The sequence below is a fragment of the Crocodylus siamensis genome, chromosome 6 (assembly GCF_052110815.1).
Source record: "Crocodylus siamensis isolate JL-2025a chromosome 6, ASM5211081v1, whole genome shotgun sequence".
Classification (NCBI taxonomy): Eukaryota; Metazoa; Chordata; order Crocodylia; family Crocodylidae; genus Crocodylus; species Crocodylus siamensis.
Window position 1 is genome coordinate 33,307,110 of NC_143400.1, and position 22,042 is coordinate 33,329,151.

Here is a 22,042-nt window from a genome sequence, read left to right on the forward strand (position 1 = left end):
ATGTTCCCCTCTGTTTGGCACTGGTGAGGCCACATCTGGACTCCTGTGTCCATTTCTGGGCTTCCACTGCAGAAAGGATGTGGACAAGTTGGAGAGAGTCCAGCAGAGGCAATGAAAATGGTTTCGGGGACTGGGCCACATGGTTTAGAAGGAGAGGCTGAGGGAACTGGGTTTATTTAGTCTGCAGAAGAGAAGACCAAGGTGGGGATTTAATAGCAGCCTTCAAGTCCCTGCAGGGGGGTTGCAAAGAGGATGGGGCTGGACTGTTCTCGGTGGGGGGAGATGACAGAACAAGGAGCAATGGGCTCCAGTTGCAGCGAGGGAGGTTTAGCTTGGCTGTTAGGACAAACTTTGTCACTAGGAAGTTAGTAAAGCACTGGAACAGGGTACCCAGAGAGGTGGTGGCATCTCCATCCAACTCAACAAGCCCTGCCTGGGATGATCGAGTTGGGGCTGGGGTTGCTTTGAGAAGGGGGTTGACCCTTCAACTCTCATTTTCTACGATTCGATGTTCTCTGCTCCAGCACCAGCTCCCCACGGGGCTCTGGGTGGAAGGGGACGGCTGCATCTCTGACTCTGGCTGCAGTTTGCCCGGCCCATGTTCCCTGCCACGGTTACAGTCTTCTGAGCTCGCGAAGACGTGCAGGCTAATGAAAGAGGAGATGACTGCTGGCTCCCAACAGACACCCTCCACAGGATCCTTATCTCTTTGTGTTGGCCTTGCAGTCAGTCTCAGGCAACCAGGGCAAGGGAGCGCCGATGATGCCTATCTGCAGCCGAACATACGGCTCCTTCGGGCTGCGCTTTGGAAAGTGGTTTCGCCTGCGGAGGCTTGTGAAGGAGGCTCACAGGAGCTTCCACTCGCATGCTGCACCTGCATGCCTGCAAAGTCACAGCACTGCCAGCTCTCTCCGCAGTGATGGCATGGCCCTTGCTCCTGCGTGGAAAGGGGATATTCTGTCCTCTGACATCCACTCCTGGCTCCTTGGGACAGCTCAGCTGCCTGGCCCCATGCACGGTGCTGTATTATTAATGACCTCTCTAACCCCTGCAGGCCTCTGCACCTCGATTCTGACCCCCTTTATCCCCAAGACCACATCCAGCTTTCTGCGCTGCTGCTCGCCCCCGCAGCCCTGCCAGCGCGCCCAGCCTCGTGCCCCTGCTCGCCAGCTGGCTGCAGTCACCTCGACGTCTGGTACCAGGCCTCTGGGGCCCTGTGCAAGGTCCCCTCTGCAGCCACCCACACGGACATCTCTCTTGCAACCCACTTCTGTCTTGCTGCAGACAATGAGCGGAGCTGACTGGTACGTCAGCGGCTGCCGGTTGCCCCCCTGCCTCCAACTCTGCTTTCCTTGCCACGAGCGCTGAGAGCAGGGGCTGTTCCTCCAGAGCCGTTGCAAGGTGCAGAGCACACAGCATGAGCTTCTGCTACTGCTGATACAGTAGTAGATTGAGAGGGGGGAGGCTTGAGATGCTATATTTTCCCATGTGCGACAGCTCTTTCCTGTATGCGTGTAACTAGCCACCTTCCTCCCTGAGCCTTTGACACCCACCAGCCCTGCGCCTTGTGAGTGAGGAAAGGGTGGAGGAGCTGGGGCAATTAGGTGGGGAGGGGGAGCACTCACAGTCTCAAGTGCCAGAAGAGTCATTCTGCGGAGGAGGCAGAGCCCTGGGTCTCGGCACGCACAGGCCTTAAACTGCACCAGGCGCGTGGATGTTAGGGAGAGCTTTCTATTGACAAGGTGCTGGACCGGATGGCTGCGAGCAGTGGTAGGAACCTCGGCACTGCAGCTGCTGCGTGCAGGTGAGACGAGCCCTCGGCTGTGATGGGTTAGGGATGGGGTGGCCCTGCCTGGACTAGGTGTGATCTCCACCAGGTCCCTTCCAGCAGCAACTCGGTGCCTTGAGCATCCTTGGCTTGTTGCGGTAGGAGAAACCCCATTAGTGGGCTTTGGCCTCTGCCTGGGAATGCAGCTCTGACCTCCTCTCATGCTTCCCCCCGGCCCGTCCAGCTTCCCCAGGACCCGGCATTTGGTTCGGAAGCTCGGAGCAATAGTCTGGAGCAGGTAGAGAGTGGGGCTGCCTGAAACCAATGCAGCCCTGCACAGGGCCGGAGGACCAATCAGCGCGGCGGAGGTGGAGCCTGAGCTCCAGCGGATAATTACTAAGTGCATTTCCAGCACAATTGGTCTGGACTGCTGAAAGCTCTGGTCGCAGAGAGAGGAACGCTGTCATTGTAACTCCAGAGCGCGCCCAGCCTCGCAGCATCCCCGCCACAGCTCTGCTCTCCTGCCCAGCAGCACGAGAAAGGTACTGCCCTAGCCCTCGCTGCTTTGCTTGCACGTGAATGTGTGTGGCTGGGAAGTTGATCGGGAAAGGAGAGTGTGGGATGGTGGTGGGGGAACAGCAGGGGGGTTGTAAACTTCCCAGGACCGGGGGGGGTTGCCTGCATTGCCGCCGTGCACGGTACCTCAGCCGGCGTCACGTTCCCCAGTGCCATGCTGCCCGTTGCTTGCTGGATGTGCCTGTGTGATCAGGGGAGCGTGCGGGAGCTAGCCCCTGGGCGTGAAGGCTCCAGCGCCAGTGAGCACATAGGACACAACTCCCCTCGCACCTGCAGGCAGGTGGGGAAGGGGGACAGCCACCCGCGCCTCCGGGCCAGCTTGCAAACCGTTCCTCTGTGGTCCTTTCTCCTTCCTGTCATCAGTAGGGACGGAGGGTGGTAGAGGCCTCGCAGCTGGGGCTTCTCCTGATTTGCTTCCTTGGGTTAAGTGTGGAGGGGCTTTTCATAGTAGGACTCCCCAGGTCACGCAGACCCCAGGGCGTGGAGCTCTGCAGTTGCAGCGTGGGCATGCTGGTGCCTGCACCTGCCCGGGAACAACCGTCTCGTCATTGTAGCAAGTTTGGAAAACTTTCCCAGCTGGTGCCCACGCCAGCTGGCGCCGGCACGTTTCTAGCAGCGCAGCTGCTGAGGGCGACACAAGAGCCGCCGTCCCTTGGCCAGCCTCGCTGCAGCGGTGCCGGCTCAGAAGCCAGCGTGGGAGAGCGGCCCCGCGGCTCTGCAGCCTCTGTTGCCCCGGTGGAAGCGCCCCACGCTCCCACGGCTCAGCGAGGCTGGCTGCACATGTTGCACATCACGGGCCTCCGGTGACCGTGCCTGAAACAAAGGCAGGATGAGCTGGAGACGGACTGGCTCAGGCAGGGTAAGGGTGATGTTTAATATCGGACTGTGATGAGAGATGGGAATTGCTGGCAATCTGTATCCACTGATGGATACAGCACCTGCGCAGTGAGCTGCCTGACCCGGCATGTAAACAAGCTCTCAGCTGCACCCTAAGGACAGCTGCGTGCTGCGGGAGGGCCCGTGGGGCGGGAAGGTGGCTGGTGGAGCCTGGAGGGGCTCGGCAGAGCCAGCAGCGTGTTGCTGGCCTCAGCAATGGTGTAGCTGCTGGTTGCAGAAGCACGTGTTGGCTCTCTGCAAACAGCGCAGCCGGTCCGGACATGGGATTCCCAGCAGGAGCAGGGCTGCGCAGGAAAGGTGAGCCTGGCGGGCGCGACGGTGGGCATTGCTCGCGGGGCTCGGTGTCCCCCCAGGACGCCTTCTCAAGGGCATGAAACCAGCAGCTAGACAGGGAACAGCACAGTGAGGTTTCCACCAGGCAGGGGGGCTCCTGGGTGAGGGGGGTTTGCTTTCCCCTGGGAGCTGGCCAGCCTGACTGTCGCCCCGGCGCCGGATCACGCACCGGGGAGGTTGGTGCTTCAATGCAGGATTTGAGGATCACTGTTTTGAAAAAGGCTCCCAGACGGTGACTCATCTGCTGTAGGAAGGGCCTGGGGGAGGGGGAAAGGTGCTTCCCCCTCCCGCACGGCTTGCCAGAAACAGATGAAACCCAGAAATTGCTGGTAAAAATAACCAGAGCAAAGAGGGACGCAGCACAGTGCCCACTGGGGCACCTGCCGAGGCCGTCTCCAGCGCCCGGGCAGCACTGCTTCCCCGAGACGAGCCCCTGCGCTCCAGGCCAGAGCGGCAGGGGGCTAGCTACACCACACCCGTGTTGCTTTTACTCCTCCCCAGCCCTCGAGTCCAGTCTGCGGCCCCCTGCCCTCCCTGCCCTCGCTCTTGCGCAGGCTGCAGCCGGGCACCACCGCCGCAGCGCCTGTCCCAGCACGCTGCACGATTGCAGGCTCTGCAACTCTTCCCGCCTGAAGGAGCAGAGCTCTCCCGGTCACCCTCCGTGTCGCCGCGGTGCTTTGCTGATCAGCCGGTCTGAAAAGGGGACTTCTGTCCGCACGCAGCAGGGTCTTAGGAACAGTCCCCAGGACAGGGTTTAATTGGCAAGTCCCAGCGAGTGGCCACGTGGGCCCAAGCAGTTGCATTCAGCCCGGCTACTCTGGCTGGCGGGTTTTATGGCATCGTGTGGTGCTACGTAATTCCCAGCTTTGCACGCTCTCCCCGGAGACTTACCTGGAAAGATTAGCAGTCCATCCTGCTGTGACTTTGTCCCCCCCCGGCAGGTCTTTGGCTGCTAAAAGACAAAACACCCTCCACCCCCAGACCTCAACGGTGGCAGGTAGTTGACAGCAGACCCTGTTTCTCAAGGCTTGTCCTTATGTAACCAGCCGTCTGTGCAGAGCAGCCTGCAGCCTCTCGCAGCTCCTCTTCGTTCCTAGGCTCCTGCTCCCAGGCGCGCTCGGGGCCCGGGGGTGGGTGAGTTGGTCCCATCTGCCCCAGAGGTCCTGTGATGCTGGACTTGGCAGTGCCAGCATTTGTAGGGGGTCACTGGGAGTCAGGACACTGGGGCAATAGGCCTGCCTGTGCCCCGTCACTTCTGTGAGGCCATGTCAAGGCTCCTAACCCTGTGGGTTTGGGCCTCAAAGTAAAAGCTGTGGCTTGCCGTGCAGACATGATGTGAGCACTTGGCTCCTCTGAGCGCCGTGTCCCTGTTATTCAAGTGTCTAGGTGCTGGTGCTGGGAAAGCAGAGCCAAGTGTGAAGGTTTGGGTCCCAAAGTCCTCATGCCTCAGTTTCCCCCTGTGGGTGGCAGATGCAGTGCTACGTGGGCTGTACGGGCAGGACGCAGCGATGGCCGATGCGTAGGGTGCTTTGCTGGAAGCGCTGTCCGGGTGCTGGGGGTTACTGCGTGCAGAGACTCCCCCGGCAGGGCTGCAGCTTTGCAGACCCCAGGGTGATGTTTTCTTACCGAGGACATGGAGCTTCTCCCTCCTCTGGATGTTTCTGGCCTTCCCTCTTTCTTTTTCCTTCTCCACTAAGTAAAGCGTAACAGGGCAGGCCAGGCTGGTCTGTCCCCTATGTGGGACTTACCGGAGGAGCGTGGCTGAAGCTCTGCGGATGCTCTGGTCCGGGGCCACCCTGCAGCTTTGTCCTCTTCCTTTACATTTTTGTGCCACGTTTCAGAGCCCCTAGCAGGGCCGAGAGAGCCTAGCCGCCCTGCTTCTGCACGTCTGATCCACTGCTATCCAGCACGAGCACTTCCAGTTTGCAGAGAGAGACAACTTTGAGTCATCTCAGAGCAGCGTTTCCAGACTTTGTGCAGTAGCAGACGGGAAGAGACAGGCCTGCAGCTCACAGAAGAGTTGTGGCAGGCTGGGTAGCACTGCAGAGGGCCCTTCTTGGAGCAAGCGCTTGTCCAAAGCCCTGCCAGCCCCCTTGCTAGCTTACCAGGCACCTTTCTGTAATGTGCTTGTGCTTTGTGGGCACCGGTTGGGAAAGCCGTTCAGCCAGCGCTTACCTTCAAGCATACACCTAAGGAAATGAGATGCAAGGGCAAGAGGTCTCTGTATAATTGCTTTCCTGGACAACAGGGGGGTTTCCTGCTCTGAGGCCTACCGCAGGGGAGGTGGGTTTCTCCAGGTCTGTGGGGTGTGCACAGCCTGGCCCCAGCACTGCCCTGCTGTCAGAGGCAAGGGGATGGGGCGTGCTCCACGTGTGGGACCGGGCTGTTCCCGCGGTGCAAGGCTCGCGGCGGACCAGGGAGCCTGCAGGACTGCAGGCATCTCGCTGCTCCGTGGCAGGGAGCATGTCTCAGCCTCTTCCAGGCTGGAGCAGAGCTGTCTTGGCAAGGTGTTAACTCGGCTACCAGGCAGGATGGCACAGCAGACCCCCCGGCTGCATCAGAGTGGTACCCCTGGGTGCAGACCTAGTCTGCACCCCAGGGTGCATTACCCGGAGAGGCACAGCACTCTGCCCTGCTTTCGCCTTTTCCTTCTGCCAGTGCCTGCTCCTTCCCATCCCTTCCAGTCACCTTGTAGCAGGAGCACCCTGTGGTGTCTGTTGTCACAGCCCTGCTGCTGGTTCTGCTGACGGGGAGATTTCTCTCCAGGTGGGGGACATGCTTGCTTCCACCTGCCACTGGGCTCTGTCCTCCCACGTTGCTGAGGCTGGGCTGGGCTGGGGAGCTGTCGCCTTTCCGGGAGACATGCCGTTTACTTACACATTTATTAATTAGCAAGAAATAAAGTTGCTGAGAGCGATCAAATTTGGAGAAAGACCTTGAGTTCGGAAGCACTCCCAGAGGAGAGCTCCCTAATCGCTCCCTGATTGTCTCCGAGTTTAATTTGTTGTTGTTTTTACTGTAATGCTCTCATTTTTCCAGACAGTTTGCTGCGTCCCATTAGCTAGTGATGGCTGGAGATGAAGTTTCTCGATATTAAAACTTGCCTGTTGTGTGGCATTAAGATCTTCCCGAGGCCTAATGGCCTGGCAGCTGCAGCTTGCTCAGGCTGTTGTGCTGGCCATGCTGCGCGCCTGCGAATTTGCAGGTGCGGTACAGCACTCGCACATGCAGCAGCCAAGGGCAGCGTGTCCCAGGCCCTGGTCCTGCCCTGTGACCTGCCCGGGGGTCTGCTCATGCCCTGCAGTGCAGGGGCAGGGACCGAGCTGCTCACTGTATTGGCGAGGTGGGTCCACGGGTTTATGGTGCAGTGCTGACCTTGCAGCTAAAGGCGAAGGCTGGAGGGGCGCAGTGGGGACCAAAGCAGCTTTCTCTGGAGGCAGTAACTGCTGACTGCTGCTACATGACAGATGCATTAGTGCTGACCCCGTCAGGGGGTGGAGCTGTGGGGGCATCTCCTTGGGGGTGCAGGCTGGCACAGCTCCACTGCAGTGACAGCATTTTCACAGCAGCTCAGGGACAGGTCCTCTGTGTTTGTGTCAGATCCACGGTGCCAGAAGCCCCCAGCCCTTTCCGAGGGCCTGGGTGACGATCCCAGCCCATCTCTGCCACGCGCACGTGCTCGACTGCTGGCTCCCAGGGGGCTGCACGGAGCCTCTGACACATTGGAAAATACACTCAAAAGGGCCAGACTCATGCAGGCCCCTGCATGCTTTGGAAAATGTCACCTCTGTCACCCTTTATTGCAGCATCACCTGGAGGCCTCGGGCCTGGGGTGCTGGTGTCACCTCTTGCGCACAGCAGAAGGGCAGGCCTGTCCAGAGAGCTTGCCTGCAGCAGGCGGGTAGCGGTGCCTGAGAGAGCCCCAGAAATGTCACGGGTCACGGCTCCGGTGTCCTGGCTCAGCTGGGTGCACAGAGCTAGCTGGCGTACTGCAGCGTCCCATAGGCTGGCAGGGCCCCGCTGCATGCACTGATGTCATTAATGAGGTCGGCAAGTGACATCGTTACCCTTGATTTGCCCCCCAAGCAGTTGGGAGAGGCAGGGGCTCAGTCTTCTGGTATTTCCACCAGTGGCGATAGCCTCAGCTTTCCTGTCTGCTCCCATGCCTTTAGCCTGACCTTCTTTTCATGGTGCTGAATGGCTGTCATGGGGCCCCCGAGGACAAGGTACCCAGCCCTGCTGCCTCTAGGGTGCCGGGGGGAGGATTTATATTATTCCATCTTTCCTGATGCCATCCTGGGGTCTCTGGCTCTGCAGATAGCGTGCCCCTTGCTCTTATGCCCCCGTGCTAATGCTGGAGGAGCTGCGCAGCAGGCCCAGGGGCGGGAGATGCAGGCAGCCGACGGGGTACGAGGGGAGCCGAGCCCGCCGGATTGTGCGACGCGCTCATGCGATCAAAGCCATGCAATGGCTGCGGGATACATGCACCGTACGCGATGTGGAAGCCCCGAGGCAGCCCTCGCAGCAAACACACAAGGCGGCGGTGGCAGGCAGGTGCCGAGAGCGGCCTCTCTCAGATGGAGAGGATGTGCTGCGTGGCTCCAGCTTTCTTCTGCTTTCAAGTCTGCTGGGAGAGGACGAGCTGACAGGGAAATCAGAAGGCAAATGGTGTTTATTATCCTCCCTCCCGTACATGACAAAGTGCGGCGCGAGCTTGCCTCCAAAGCACCGGCACTTCAAAGGGCTCGTTTTAATCCATTCCACCAGCGAGCGAGAGGAGAGCGGGGCTAGAAATTCACACAGGAGGCTTCAAAAGGGGCTTTCAAGAGCCTTGCTCGGAGAGAGAGGGTGAAGGATGAAGTTAAAAAACGTTATTCTGAGGCAGAGATGGATTTGCCCTGACGCGCTAAAGGGGAAATGGGGCATCCAGGCCGGTTCCACCTGCGGCATGCAGATGAAAGAGCTGTCAAATGCACAACCCATCTGGCCTCGCAACACGCGCAGAACAAACCCAGCGGGGCCCAGTGGGAGATACCCGGCATCCGATTTTCCTCGGTGAATAATAATAATGATAATAATAAATCCACATTTATATTTTGGGTTTTTATTATGATCCCCAATGCCACAACAAGCAAGCGACCAATATAAACCTTGCAAAGAAGAACATGAAGAATCCCAGCACGTACACATACACACGATATTGCTCCTTGCTAGTGAGGAAGCTGCTAAAACCAAGGTGCAAACACAACCCCGAAGAAGCGCCACCACCCCCAGCCCTGGCCCTCGCAGCCTTGAAATGCTGCAGTACAAGGAAAAGGAGAAGCCTGGTCCGGGGTCTTTGACACCCGGGGCAGCCTGTCAGACAGCCCCGCTATAGAGCAGGGCCTGACACCCGCTGCTTTTAAAGCTGTGCATCCATCAGCTGATGCCAAGCCTGCTGCAAAGGGTGCAAAAAACTCCCCATCCTTTGAAGCACACCGCGCACGTGCAAACAGGCGGCATGTTGCTGAGGAAACCTACGGGGGGCTTTTTGAAGCAGCTCAGCATGCCAAATCGTATGTCCTGCTGCAGGCTGCGTGGCCACCCAGCCAGGTCTTGGCACTGGGATTTGGAGGTCAGAAGGGGGTCATAGCTGGGATGGGTGGGCACACATCTCCTGTTAGCCTGCAAGGCTTTCTGAGCACGGAGTGAGCTTTCTGCATGCCTCTGTGCTCCCTGAAAGCCAGAAGGGGACAGGAGCAGCTAGGAGAGGTAGAGGGATCCTGGGATACTGCTTGTAACCGAGGGAAAACAAGGAGGGGCGGGTTAGGTGTGCGCGAAGCTTGGACCGGTTTATCATCCAGCCGAAGTGTCCAGTAGCAAGCCAGGCTGCTTCCGGGATCCGGCTGCCCCCGTTCCACAGCTGCAGGGAGCAGCAGCAGTCCTGGGCCTGGGCACCTGTGCAGTCCAGGTAAATGCAGTGCTGCTCTTTGATCCCGGTGGATTGTGGGCTCCCGGCTGCCTGCGGCAGGCAGTTCCACAGGTTGTCGTGCTGGGTGAGCAAGGACTGTGCTTTTGTACTTCTGCCTTTGCCACGTCTGCGGGGCACACGGCACCCGCTCCTCCTTGTAGCAGGGAACAGGGAGAACAGACGTCCCTGATGGACCTTCTCCAGTCAGGTCATTAGTGGAAGTACCTTTAATGCACCACTTGTCGTTTGCCTGCTTTGTCAGATAAAGAGCTCCGAGCGTGCGGTTTCTCTTGCTAGGGGCATTTCTGCAGCCTAGTCGCTCCTGCTGCCTTTTGATGACCCCCCGCCTCCCCCTCTCTGCCGTATTCCCTCTGGGACCCACGCAGATGAGGCTCTGCAGCTGGGCTCTACTTTGCCATGCTCTCATACTTCCCCTGTTAGCCTCTATCTTGCACCTAGGAGTATCTTCACATCTTACTTGATTTTTTTTGTTTCTTACTGCCAGCCAAGTTCACACACACATTCACAGAAATTTAGGGCTGGAAGAGACCTCGTGAGATCATCGGGTCCAGTTGCCCATAGATGTTTTACTTACCTAGTGTGCCATTGAAAACAACGGTGCTGGGCTATTTCTGACCAGCCCTTGGCTGGACGTGGTGAAGTCTTGTCCCTGAATGCACTTCCACCTGTCCTGCTAAGCAGCTTTACTGCAGTATGAGTAACGCCATTCTCACACTTAGCTAGCACCTCGGGAAAAGATTTGGATCCAGGCTTGGATGTTGTAAAAGCATCCCTAAGGGGGTTCAGGGATTTTCTGATCCCGCAGAACAGGAGTGGGCTTCGGCTGTCTCGAGCAACAAATCCCACTGAAACGAATCTCTCCCTTTGGGTTCAGTGTGATGGTGCTCCTCCGGGTTTCACCATCTCACGCTGAAAACCTGATTGCAAACCTAGTGTAGGTCCTAGGAACTGTACATCCGACTGTGGATTTAAAAGATCGAGCAACTAGACAACTTTATGACAACGTTATTTCCTGCCACTGGAGAGGCTGCATGATACCACTAATTATAATAAGAATAATTAATCATTCTAATTATCAAATGCGGGTGGCTGTAGTTCACAGGGAATGTGACAGGGAATTTAAGTCATGTTGACTGCAGGGACCTGTTATTTCTCTCTTTTTAATCTTCTGCTATTTTTATTGCCATTTCAACTCACTATGCTGACATAAAAGCCTTTAACAGTGGAGGAAGCCCTGATCTGGGGGCCCAATTTGCTACTGATTTATTGTACCGACTGGCTCTTGGATTCTTTCTCAAGCCACCCATGGTTGCAGAGGAAATCTCCCGGACCTGGCTCGGACAAGCGACCCGGGAGCAGATGGACACAATGCAGGCTTGCACTGCTCCAGACCAACCTGTTTCATCAGGCTTACAAAGGGAGCTAGCTAGGCTAATGACTGCTGAGTGCCATCTCTGAGCATCTTAACTTTGCACATGTATAGAGATCTCCAGCACTCTGACTTCTCTCCTCCTGTCCTGGAAGATGAGTCATTTCAATTAACTATGCAGCCTTGGAAATGACTAGGCTACTTTAGCGCTCTTCCACATGATGCACTTTCAGATTGATTCCCATCCTTCTCTTGCTGTTTGCCCTAAGGGGATTTGGGTGTTTCTAGGCTGCCGGGAATCACCTCTGCCAACTTGTGGGGGTCACGAGACTACACCTTGAAACCTGTCAGTGTTTCTCTTGTGGTGGGAAAGCTGGCTCATTGACCCCAGGTTGAAAATTGGAGCAGATTCCTTGCGGTGTTAAATGTCCGGCCTCATCCTGAGCCTAATGAAAAGCACGCTAATGACTGTTCTCAAGACCCTTCCCAAAGCTGCCCAAGGACCCTGCAGCACTCATCCTGGAGCTGGCAAAACCCTGGGCCTCGGACAACTTAGAGTTTAAATCGTTCTGGCTGAAGAGCTCATATGTTGCATTTCTGTAGCACCTTTCACCCAAACAGCTCAAGCACTATAATGAGTGCTAATTAAGTAGCCCTCACAACCTGTCTACTGGGAGCTGGTGAGGAGGGCGATGTTATTCCAGATGGGGAGACTGAAATATGTGAAGACAAGTGGCTTGCTAACCTGTAAGCAAAACCATGCCAGAGCTGAAATCGAACCCCTGGGTCCTGGCTCCCAAAGCCCTCCCTGCTTGCCAGGGAATGAACAATCAGCAAGTAAAATTAGAACAAGCAGCAAGGGAGCGGGCTTCAGGGAGGGAGTGTCAGAGAGGAGCATCGCGCGCTTTGTTTGCAGGAAAGCGCCTTGCGGCCTGCTCCCGTGGATGAGACTCATGCCCTGATGACATGATAACGGGGAGAAGCTTAACCGAATCTGCTCACCCTGCTTCTAGAGGATGCCAAGTCTGTGCATGCAGTGAAATGAAAAGAGCACAGGTGGAGCTGCAACAAGCTAGCCAGGGGATCCAGGTGCACCGCTCAAGTTCCTGTGCCTGAATCATCTACTAGCCCAGAGGAGGGCAAAATGTGGCCCGCGGGCCAGATACGGCCCACCAGGCCATTCTATCTGGTGCGCAGGGCCCCTAAAAATTTAGAAAATTAATATTTGTCTGCCCTTGGCTGCCTCTCGAGCAGCCCTCGACAGCTTGCCAAAACTCAGTAAGCGGCCCTCCGCCCGAAATAATTGCCCGCCCCTGTGCTAGCGTGTGGCGAGCTCAGCTTCAGCTACTAAGGATAGCAGAGGATGCACTGCTTATTGCAGACTGGGAACGTCGCCTGCCTGAGATAAAGTTCCTACCTGGGGGAGAGTCTAGGGCCCCACAAATTCCCACGCTACCGTCTTGCAACAGATAAGACAGAGTGGGAGAAGGGGCATGGCCGTGAGGTCCTAGAGACGGGTCCCTGAGGCATGGGGAGCCTGTGTGACCTTGACTGCAAGACCTTGTGGGCTGGGCTTTGAATTTGTTGTAGGCTGGTACCGTGCCTGGCACGCTGGAGTCCTCCAGCAATACGCCCGAAGGAGAAGCCAGAGAGGAGAGTGCAGAGGGCGCAGTGGTTTTGGTGCAGGGTGGGATCCAGCTCGTGTCTGCGCAGGGGCTGAACGGGCCCTGAATCTCTCGCCACTTGCCTACCTGGCTTCAAGTGAACTCGGCTCCCACAGACAATGACTTCCTCCAGACTTTGACTCACTGCATGCAAAGAAAAAAAAAAAGGAAGCCACTGCAAAACTGAGCTCTGCCTCCTACCTCTGCAGCAGGGGGCTTTGATCTGTATAGCTAAGGAGGGCGCTGATTGCCCAGGAGGCGCCAGGAGTGGAGCGAAATAAAATAGTTCACGGCAAAGCAGATCCGATGCAAATAAGCCTCAGCCACCCCCACTGCTCTCCGCAGATGCAGGTGACGATGCAACGCTCTGAACGTTTTAAGCACCAGACCCTTCCCCTCCCCAGAGCAAAGTGTGATGAATCCAGACCCCTCCTGCTAGGAGATGTCTAGGAAGGGGGGAAACAAATGGGTAATTTGTGCCTTTCTGGGCTCAGGGTGGAGGATCTATGAACTACGATCACTGGGATGGCACGTGGACTCTGCCTGCTGTGAAAGGCCAGGTAGCACCTGAGCCGGCGAGGGAAGCCTGCCCTGATCTCGCCTTCCCCGCTTGCACGCCAGCCTTCCCCTGTCTTGTCTCCCGTCGCTGGATGTGGGAGTTTTACAAGCAAATGTTCAAATAATCTGGCCTCATCTCTTGGGTTTACGTGTGGCGAAGTGACGAGGCCGGAGGAGGGTTTGTCCAGGAGAGCGGCCAGGCTCCCAGGGTGGCTATCGTCGGGGCATTGATGCAACCCCACGAGCCGCGCTTGTCCCCGAAGGATTCGTCCCCTCTGCTCATGGCCACCGTGCGCGGCTCTGCCTCGTGGCTTCCTGAGCTGAAGCTGATTGGGGATGACAAGCCCTGATTATGCAAAGTACAAGAGGCTCCAAGTTGCGCGTTAATGATAGGCAAAGATTTCGGCCTGACTCACATCCTGCCGCTTGGTGCGTAATTAGGGACCTGCAGGAAACAAAAAAGGCCCTGCTAGCCCCCAAATAAAGGCTGCCTCCTGGTTGTAATTGCAGCCGCCCTCCTGCACCAGCCCCCGTGCAGACCCGCGGGGTCCACTGCACGCGTGTTCTTGGCAGCGGGCGAGCGCCCGCTGGGTGTCGGGTGCGAGCGGCCCGGGCCGGAGGGAGCCCGACGGCGGGAGGAGCCGGCGGGGAGGCTGCTGCAGCCTGGCAGCCAGGAGCCCAAAGAGCACGGGCCGCTTTTACGAGACTGTTTATGCTGCTTTTGGAGAGAAACCACCGTTACCCTGGCAACTGCCACATCACATGACAGCCGTCGTGTGGCTCGCCCTGATCTACAAAGCACCTTCCTTGCGCGCAGAGCACATCCGCGCGCTTTGGGCCCAGCCCCTCCGAGCGGGCACCAGCACAGCTGGCTGGGCTGCACGGTCAGGAGAGTTGGCACCGCACGCGGGGACACCCTGGCATGAGGGGGCGCGATCGAAGCGGCGGGGATCGCCGGGCACGTTGGGTGGCAAAAAGGAAGGGGGAGGACGGGGGAGAAGGGAGCGCGGGCTGGCCTGCCCTGCGGGACACTGTCAGCCCGGGGTTTGGCTGGTTTCAGTCCCAGGGAGGGCAGTCGTTTGGGGAGTGAGCCGGGGCCTGGTGCGAGGACACCCTCAGCATCGCTGCCTCATTCGGATCAGCATCGTCTCCCCGGCGCCTACAAGACATCGGTGTCCCTCCGCCCCCCCGCCGCCACTTGACAACATCCAGCCACCTTCTAATTAGAGCCCGCCAACTGTTTCAGCCTGGCAGGAGGGTTTATTTTTACTCCTTTCAGTCATCCGGCTGGTTCCTCGTTCTCGTCTGCTCAGACGGCGGTTGCGCCCAGGAGCGGGGCCTGGCTCTGAGGCCCACTGGCGGGTCGGCGCCCAGCGTGATCTTGGCGAGCCTCCGTCATGGTACCCGCGAGCCCGCGGCTGGGTCTCCATTGCTGAGGGCTGAATGCCGCCGGCCGCCACGTGCCATGCGGGGAGCCTCCCGCCTTGCAAGCACGCCCTTCGTCATGGCATATTGGGTGATGAGATTTCAAGCCGACTCCTCCTGGGGCAACGCATGCTGCGCGGAGGAGGGCTGGGGCGAGGCAGAGACTTTGCTTTGGTCCTTTGCCAGCGGTTCCGGGGGATGGACGGCCCGTCTGGACCCGGCACAGCACAGCTTTTACCACGCCGGGGCACAGCCCACCGTGTCCCTTGTTTTTCCAAGCACACCTGGCTCTGGCTGCCCCCAGAAATGCAGCATGGCTCTTGTTAGCATCAGCAGCTGCCGCTGCCATGGAGCGAGGCCAAGTATGCAGCTCTGCTCCCTCTACTGTGCCCTGAACATCAGGACTGAGCTCTCCTGCAGTCTCTCTGCCAGCTCCTCAGGCAGGGGGGCTCCGCCGGGACAAGCCCATCTCGTTGACTGACGTTCTTCAGCTAGGCTGGCAGCTGTCCTGCACCGGCTCCATCCCTCGTGGCCCCCGGGGCAAATGTCAAACAGAAGCCGGGCAAGAGCAATGAGTTGTGAACGGGCAGAAGCTGGAAAGGGCTTGGCATGGAGCAGCGTGGTTCTGAGCACCCCAACAGGAGGGACTGTGCCCCACGTGCATGGCACACGCAGGCCCTGGTGTTTCTGGTCCTGTACCGATAGCAACGGCCGTGTGACCACGTTGCCAGCAGGACCAGGTCCAGCCTGGCTGCGGGAAGGCTGGTCCTGCAGTTTGGTGCAAGACGGAGCACCTGAGGGACCGCAGCAGCCAACTGTGTGCCTCCCCGTGCGAATCCTGGGCAGCATCATATGGGGAGGGAACGGCTCTGCCAGGTGTAGGTGCCCCCTCTCTTTGTAGAGCAGCGTGTTTGAGAGTCCAGCTGGCCGGTTCGCAGACTGCTGATCTGTCAGATCTGGTATCTCGCATCTGGCTGTGAGCTACGCGCTCTGCTTCCAGCTATGCAGGTGCTTGGCATCCTTTCCTGACCCTGGCAGGACCCAGCTGCTGCCCTGCTGTGGGCAACCAGACGCCCCTTATCCCCACTATCATAAAGTTGAGTAAAACAATCATCAAGGAATCGTGCTCGTTGTTGAATGTACGTTCAAGTTGAATGGGAAACCTGCGCTGACTTTCAGTAGCCCTTATTGTCCCCGTTAGCTGGACATCCCTTGGGGCTGTCCAATGGGGATGCCATTATACGCTGTTATAAATGCCTATATGCATGTGTACAATGAGACTATACTATGATTAACAGCACCCCAGGAATCTCCCTCCTTTTCAAGCCGGCTCCACAGCATTTAACTCGAGGCTCTTGACTGGGGAGGGATGTCCTGGCTGCACAAACACCATTTCCCTTGCTGGTCTAAATGTACCTGCTTCTAATGTTATCAGCGGCCCCTTCATTCCCAGGCCATGTAGGGTAGTGAGTCGGGCGGTGCTGACCTGACGTGGTCCCTGTGCATAGCCCGCGTCCCTTGTGTGTGCCGGCGGTGCGGTCCAGCTTGTGCCACATATTGCTGCTTCAAGGATGTGGTGCACCCTCCACTTGCTCCGCGGACGCAGGTTTCTCTCCTCCCCTGCCTGCGGGCATTATCTGTAGCTAGCGGCTCCAGCCCCTCCTTGGCCGTGCCTGGTATTTATTATTTCCTCCGTTCTTCCATTGCTAAATATAGCTGTGTATTCATAGAAGTAGGTAAAAGGTGAGAAGGGGCATATGGCTGTTTTCCTAAGTCCCCATTTATTAATATCATGGGGAGGCAGAGCTGGCTGACAGCCTGCCTTCCCAGCTGCGCCCACACTCCCTGCGTGGAGAACATGCTCTGCTCATCACTTTCTTCGGGGCTCTCGTGGGTTGATGGGGCACCTTGCTATTTCTGGCTAGGAGAGGGAAGGGAGTTATCCAGGAACTGCACAAACCCCTGTCTGAGAGATCCTCAGCGAAAGCAGAGGGCGAGTAGGGGGGCTCCTGGGGTCTCTTCTCCCCAGTGATACCAAGCAGGGTCAGATCTCGGGTCCTGGAGGCCCAGTCTTGTGCCCCTGACAGCAGCCGGTCCCCGAGAGCCTGCGGGTTAATTGGTGCCTCACTCAAGGACACTTCCTCGGCTCTCCTAATTAGAGAGTGGCTTACACCTGGAAGCAGGAGGTTTGCTACTTCCCCAAAGCTCTTGCTGCCAGCAATTAGAAGAGGCTGTGCATGATGCCCTGGCCCTTTCGGAGCGGTGTTTGGGAAAGACTGCCCTCTCCCTTCTGCTCGTCGAGGGACCAGAGGCTAGACTGCCCGCAGAATTGAGTTACCGCCGGCCTTCTCCGGAGAAAAAGCCTGCGCCAACCCCTTGTGCCTGGGGTGGACCCAGCCGTTCATCCAGCTTAGGAGCCTGGTACAGGAGTGACTTCAAAAGGCAGTGCTTTGCCTTTCTTCAGCTGTCGCGTTGTGAGCACCGCGTTTGCACACAGCCGCTGACAGCCCATTAATTATTAGTTCAGGAAGTTTTCTTTTGATTGCAAGACAAATTAAATAGCTGGAGAAAGCAGGCAGCCTCACTCGAGGTGTTAATCCGTGAGAGAGTCGCGGCAACCAAAGAACACAAATAATTCATAACACCGACGAAAATCGGCGCCTTTCTTCCTGCGTTGCTGCTCCCCTTTGGCTCCCGCACGAGCGCTGGCTTGTCACATATCCCCGTGGTTAAGCTCGGAGGAGATCTCCAGCCATTAATTCTGGGATAGGTGCTTAGGGTCCCTCCGAAGAAATTGGATAAGGGACTGCAAAGCGAGGGGCTTTTCCCTCAGCTGGCACAGACGCCGGGACGCAGAACCGCACGTCTCTTGTTAGTGCTTCTTGTCATTGATCAAACGAGACAAAAAAATCAACCCGTGCAGCAAGTCTAATTACATTGCGTCAAGCAGGTGATCAAACAACAAGCAACTTTAATTACGAGCCTCAGAAGTGTGCTGGTGTGACACGGCACTCTGCCTCCCAAGGCAGGAATCCCTGGCCATGCTTCTGGGATAGGTAATGCTGCCTAGCGGGTCATGCCCTGGTGCGGACAGATCCATGCACCTGCGTGTACTGAGTCCTCGCAGGCAGGCCGTGCTTCCCTTAGTCACGTGTCACGAGCCACGGCCCCCGTGCCACCTCTGTGCAGTGATGCTGCAGGTTGTGGCCCACTAAGCCTCTTCTGCAAGTTCCCGGGGGTGGCACCTGTGAGCAGTGTCACAGAGTGGATGGAGCCCCCTGCTTGGGGGACAAGTACCCCCATTGCTTTGATTAAATTTGTGCAAAAGCCCCTTTCCACAGGGGGAAGTTCTGCAGGGACATCTCTGCCTGCCAGCCTTTGCTCTGGATTGAAAAAGTACCTGCCCTGGGTACGCCCCCCACACCCTCTTCCCTCTCTCCCCTGCACCCAGGGCCTTGTCTGATGGCCTGCAGTGCATCGACGTGAGAAACAAGTTTGGCCTTGAACGTGTCCCTGATGTGAACGTGCAGATTGGCACCCTCTCAAATTTAATGCCTCTTCTTAGCTGGCTTCTTTCTACCATTTGCCAAACCCTGGAATCAGCCCCGTCAAATTGATTTCCATTTAGCTGTTATCGTTCCTAAAACTGCTGAGAAGAATCATAGCCATATGGCACAGGGTATTTAAAATAAAGTCTCTTCTGACACAATTTACCATTCCCAAAGATGCTGAGCTGACACGCAGAGACGATACCGATCGCGGAAAGGGGAAGGTTTAGCACGGCAACGCCAGCAGAAAGGAGAGGGCCGATAAATAATAAATCTCTGTGAAGCAGCAGGAGACAAAATGACCATTGTCTGGGGTGGGCACCGGGCGAAAGAACTGAAGTGGTGGAGACAAAGGAGCTTAAAATATTTAGACCCTGCGGTACCTCCCTCCTAAGCACTTGCGCTCGGCTGCATGGTTTGTGTTCAGCTGGCAAGAACAGGAGCTGTGTATTAATTCTTCAGCCCCCTGGAAGAAGAGCCCAGAAGATGAGGCAGTGTTTGCATCCCCGTGGGCCTCGGCTTTTGCACGTCTTGGGTGCACGTGCTGTTTTGCAGTAACGTTCCTCTGAGGCTGGTGGCTGGCTGGGAGCAGCGGGAGAGACAATGCCCAGGCTACTTTTTGCCTGATTCGTAATGGCAGAGACGCAGGGCTGCAGAATTGCTTAAGGAAGGGATATTTTTAAAATTCAGGTTAGAGCAGCCAAAGACTAGCAGATTCTGGGAAGAGAGAGATTCTTCCAGGCAGGGACTTAAAGTGGAATTAAGTGATTAGAAATAGCTAATTGCTTATGAACTCCCTTTATGACACCGGTGAGTGGAGGAAGTTAATAAAGCTACTGCTTACATTTGACCCACAAAGCCATAATGCAAAGTGCACCTGTGGCAAAAGTAGATGGAGGAAAGCTGGGACCTGCTTTTTCATGGCAGGAGCACTGCATTGGGTCGGAGCGTCTAAACAGTGAGGCTGTTTTCTTTGTTCTTGGGGTTCATTATCTGCCACGCGCCTTTCGGTGTAGATTAAAGACCTTGTAATTATCCACAGATGCTGTCACTGGGACATCTGCAATGATGCAGCTACTGAGACAGCATCTTCATGAGGATGATGCAGCCAGCTTTCCCCTGGCTCTCCGCGCCACGGCGGGGTCTAGAAAAAGCCCAAGTGGTCTCGGGGGAATAGGGTCCCAGCCTACTCGTGTGCATGTGTACAGGACCCGGCCTGAAGAGGCCTGCTCCTCTCTTGGGCCCTCTGGGCACTGTAGCAGGACAGGGCTTGCTGGTTCCACATTGCAGGCAGAGAACTTCAGGGTGCGATATTCAGAGAGAGGTTTGTTTTAATGGTGTGGAGGATCCCTGAAAGCCGGTGCCCATTAGGCATCTGACTGCCTCGGCCCCATACTGCCCCCGTGCATTGCTCACATTGCAGTCTCTGCCCCCACAGCCTGAAGGAAATGCAGGGCCATATTCTGCCCCAGAAAGCTGCGTGTTCATGCCCCTGAGGCAGCTCAGTCCTGCTGGGTGGGAGCCAGTCTCGCGAGTACCTGCCACTCTCTTTAGGGGCGATGTGAATCACGTGGCAGGCAGCAGGTGTATGGAGCATGGCTACGTGAAGGGTACAGCAATCTCTGTTTAGCCGGATGTCAAGGGTCCAAAAAAAGGCTGGTTGGGCAAGGCTTATTTAAGACCACTGCAGGGCTTTAGGGAGGCGGAGGAGTTACTGGGAATGCGCTTCTAGGAAAGGGGCTGCTTTGGTAATCTGTACGGCGGCACTGCATCACGGGCTCTATGAAATGTCCCCATGGTTAGGGGGGAAATGTGGATAATTATCTTTGCTTGACTAGAGATGGGCTGGCCTGGGTAGAGCAAATCAGCTCTAGCCTGAGGTCCAGGCCAACTTTTTGTGCAGTAGGCTGCTCTGCAATGAATTTGCCCAGAGAGAAAAACAAACGAGACAAAGTGCTTTTTTATTTTGGTGTGGGCCTGGTTGAGACTCCCAGCAAATAATCTGCAGCTCATCAAGCCTCCGTGTTGCACTGTTATTAAGCTGCGAGCAGCGATCGCAGCCTGAATTACTTCCAGCGTGTGTTCTGTAGAAAAGGCAAATACGCTTGAAGTGTTATGGCTTGTGCTGACCCTTCCATCTCAGTAACACATGGATCTCTGGGTTGTGTTACCCATGGGATGCTGTACCCCCGGAGCAGCCCAGGCTGGCTTGCTGGCATCTCTCGCTCTTTGTAATGTTGGCTTCATCTGCCAGCAGCTGCTGTCACCCGTCTGGTTGGGGGTTTAATTTAAGAGAACAGACATATGACTCCTCACTGTATATCTAGGGGAAGAGAGGGCTGGTTTCCAGGTGTCTTTGAAGATCAAAGTGCTATTCAGCTGCAGAACACAAATTTGTGAATCTGTGAGGCTTTGCACCCAGAGAAACGGTTCTCAGCAGGAGCTGTTAGATGGAGGTTCCTGGGTGGTCCTGCTCTGGGTGCTGTCAGGGCTGGTGCAGGCCATTCTCTTATGGCAGGCCCCATGAGATGCTAAATGCTGATGCATTTTAATGCATTTCGTTACCGTGCAGCAGGGCTCACTCTCCTCTCTCTCACACCTGCTTTGTCTGCAACCGTTTATACCTGCCCGTGGCGTGGCTGGTATAATGGAGAGGAGAACCAGATTCACACCAGTATAATGGAGAGGAGAACCCGGCCTCACACAGCATGGAAGAGATACAGGGACAAGGAGGAGGAGAGGATCTGACAGTAAATCCTGGCTGGAGCTGGATTGTAACAACCTGCGGGCTGGAACACAAGTTGTAGCGAGGATGCTTTCAAGGATGATGCCAGAAAGCTCCACGTGCTTAGGGGATTTTGCAGTGGCTCCAAACACCCGCTGCCCCTCAAGCAGCAGCACAGAGCACACGGCACATCTAATAAAGATCTACGGTGTTGTAGCCCAAATGAAGTCCCTTTATTGTTGCACAGAGCCCTGTGCATGCAGTGCGGTGGCAGCGGATGAGAACCACAGCAAAGAGGGTGTGATTTGAAGCATTGCCCACACAGCAAAGAGAGCAGGCAGCACAAAGGGATGCATTTGGGTTTCCAGTCAAAGACCCTGGCAGCGGCATGGAAACAGTGGAAGGAAGAGTTGACCATGGGCACCGGGGTGGGCAAAATATGTCCCGGGGGCTACGCCAATCTACCCGGCCCGCGGGGCCCCAGAAAAGTAGAAAATTTAACATTTATTTGCTCCTGGCTGCCTGTCAAAGATGACAAGAGACAGGGGCAGTAGGATCCAGGGGAAGCCGGCAGCAAGACCCAGCAGGAAGGCCCCCCAGCTCCAGCTCCTAACCAGAAGCCCTTACCTAACAGAGGCTTCTGGCCTTGGACTGTGGGGCTGTTCCTGCTTTTCTGCATCCGAGAGGGAAATGTGGCCCTCGACAGGTTGCGAAAACTTGTAAGTGGCCCTCTGCCCAAAATAATTGCCTGCCCCTGAACGTGCAGCTGACCACATCCCTTTATCACTGTGTGGAGCTCTGTGCCTGAAACAGCCACGAGCATCAACATGTCTGTGGTCTCAGGTCAGTGCTCAGCACCACAGGAAACAGGAAGGTAAATTTTGGGTGGAGTCCAGCTGTTTATATTGCAAAGTGAAGCACATCTGGATTTCAGGCTATTCCAGGGCCAGGCCAGACCCCTCCCCAGGTGCCTGGCACGGTGTTACAGAAGGAGCACCTGTGAGAGTCGGAACTGAGACTCCAGCTTGGAAGGTCCTTGGGGCCAGGTTCTTGCTATAGGGACAATGGGCAAATTTATGCACATGGGACAGGATTAGCTTCACACTAGGCTCGAATTTTAGGCTCCCTTGCTCAAGTCCAGATTATTTGCTTTCCTCTTTGGCTACCCAGTGACCTTGGTGTCAGCTGGAAGCCAGAACCTGTCCCCT

General features: G+C 56.5%; 1 protein-coding gene across 3 annotated transcripts in view; it reads left to right on the forward strand.

The window, feature by feature from the left end:
• The first annotated feature begins 2,198 nt into the window (after positions 1-2,198).
• Positions 2,199-22,042, forward strand: part of ZMAT4 (zinc finger matrin-type 4) — a 113,490-nt gene continuing 93,646 nt past the window's right edge. For 2 of the 3 annotated variants that reach the window (XM_090052052.1, XM_090052051.1), the window contains exon 1: positions 2,199-2,310. The gene's annotated coding sequence lies outside the window, so the exon portion shown is untranslated. Of the gene's footprint in view, positions 2,311-3,336; positions 3,539-22,042 lie in introns of those variants that run through there. The other variant, XM_090052053.1, reaches the window with a different exon arrangement.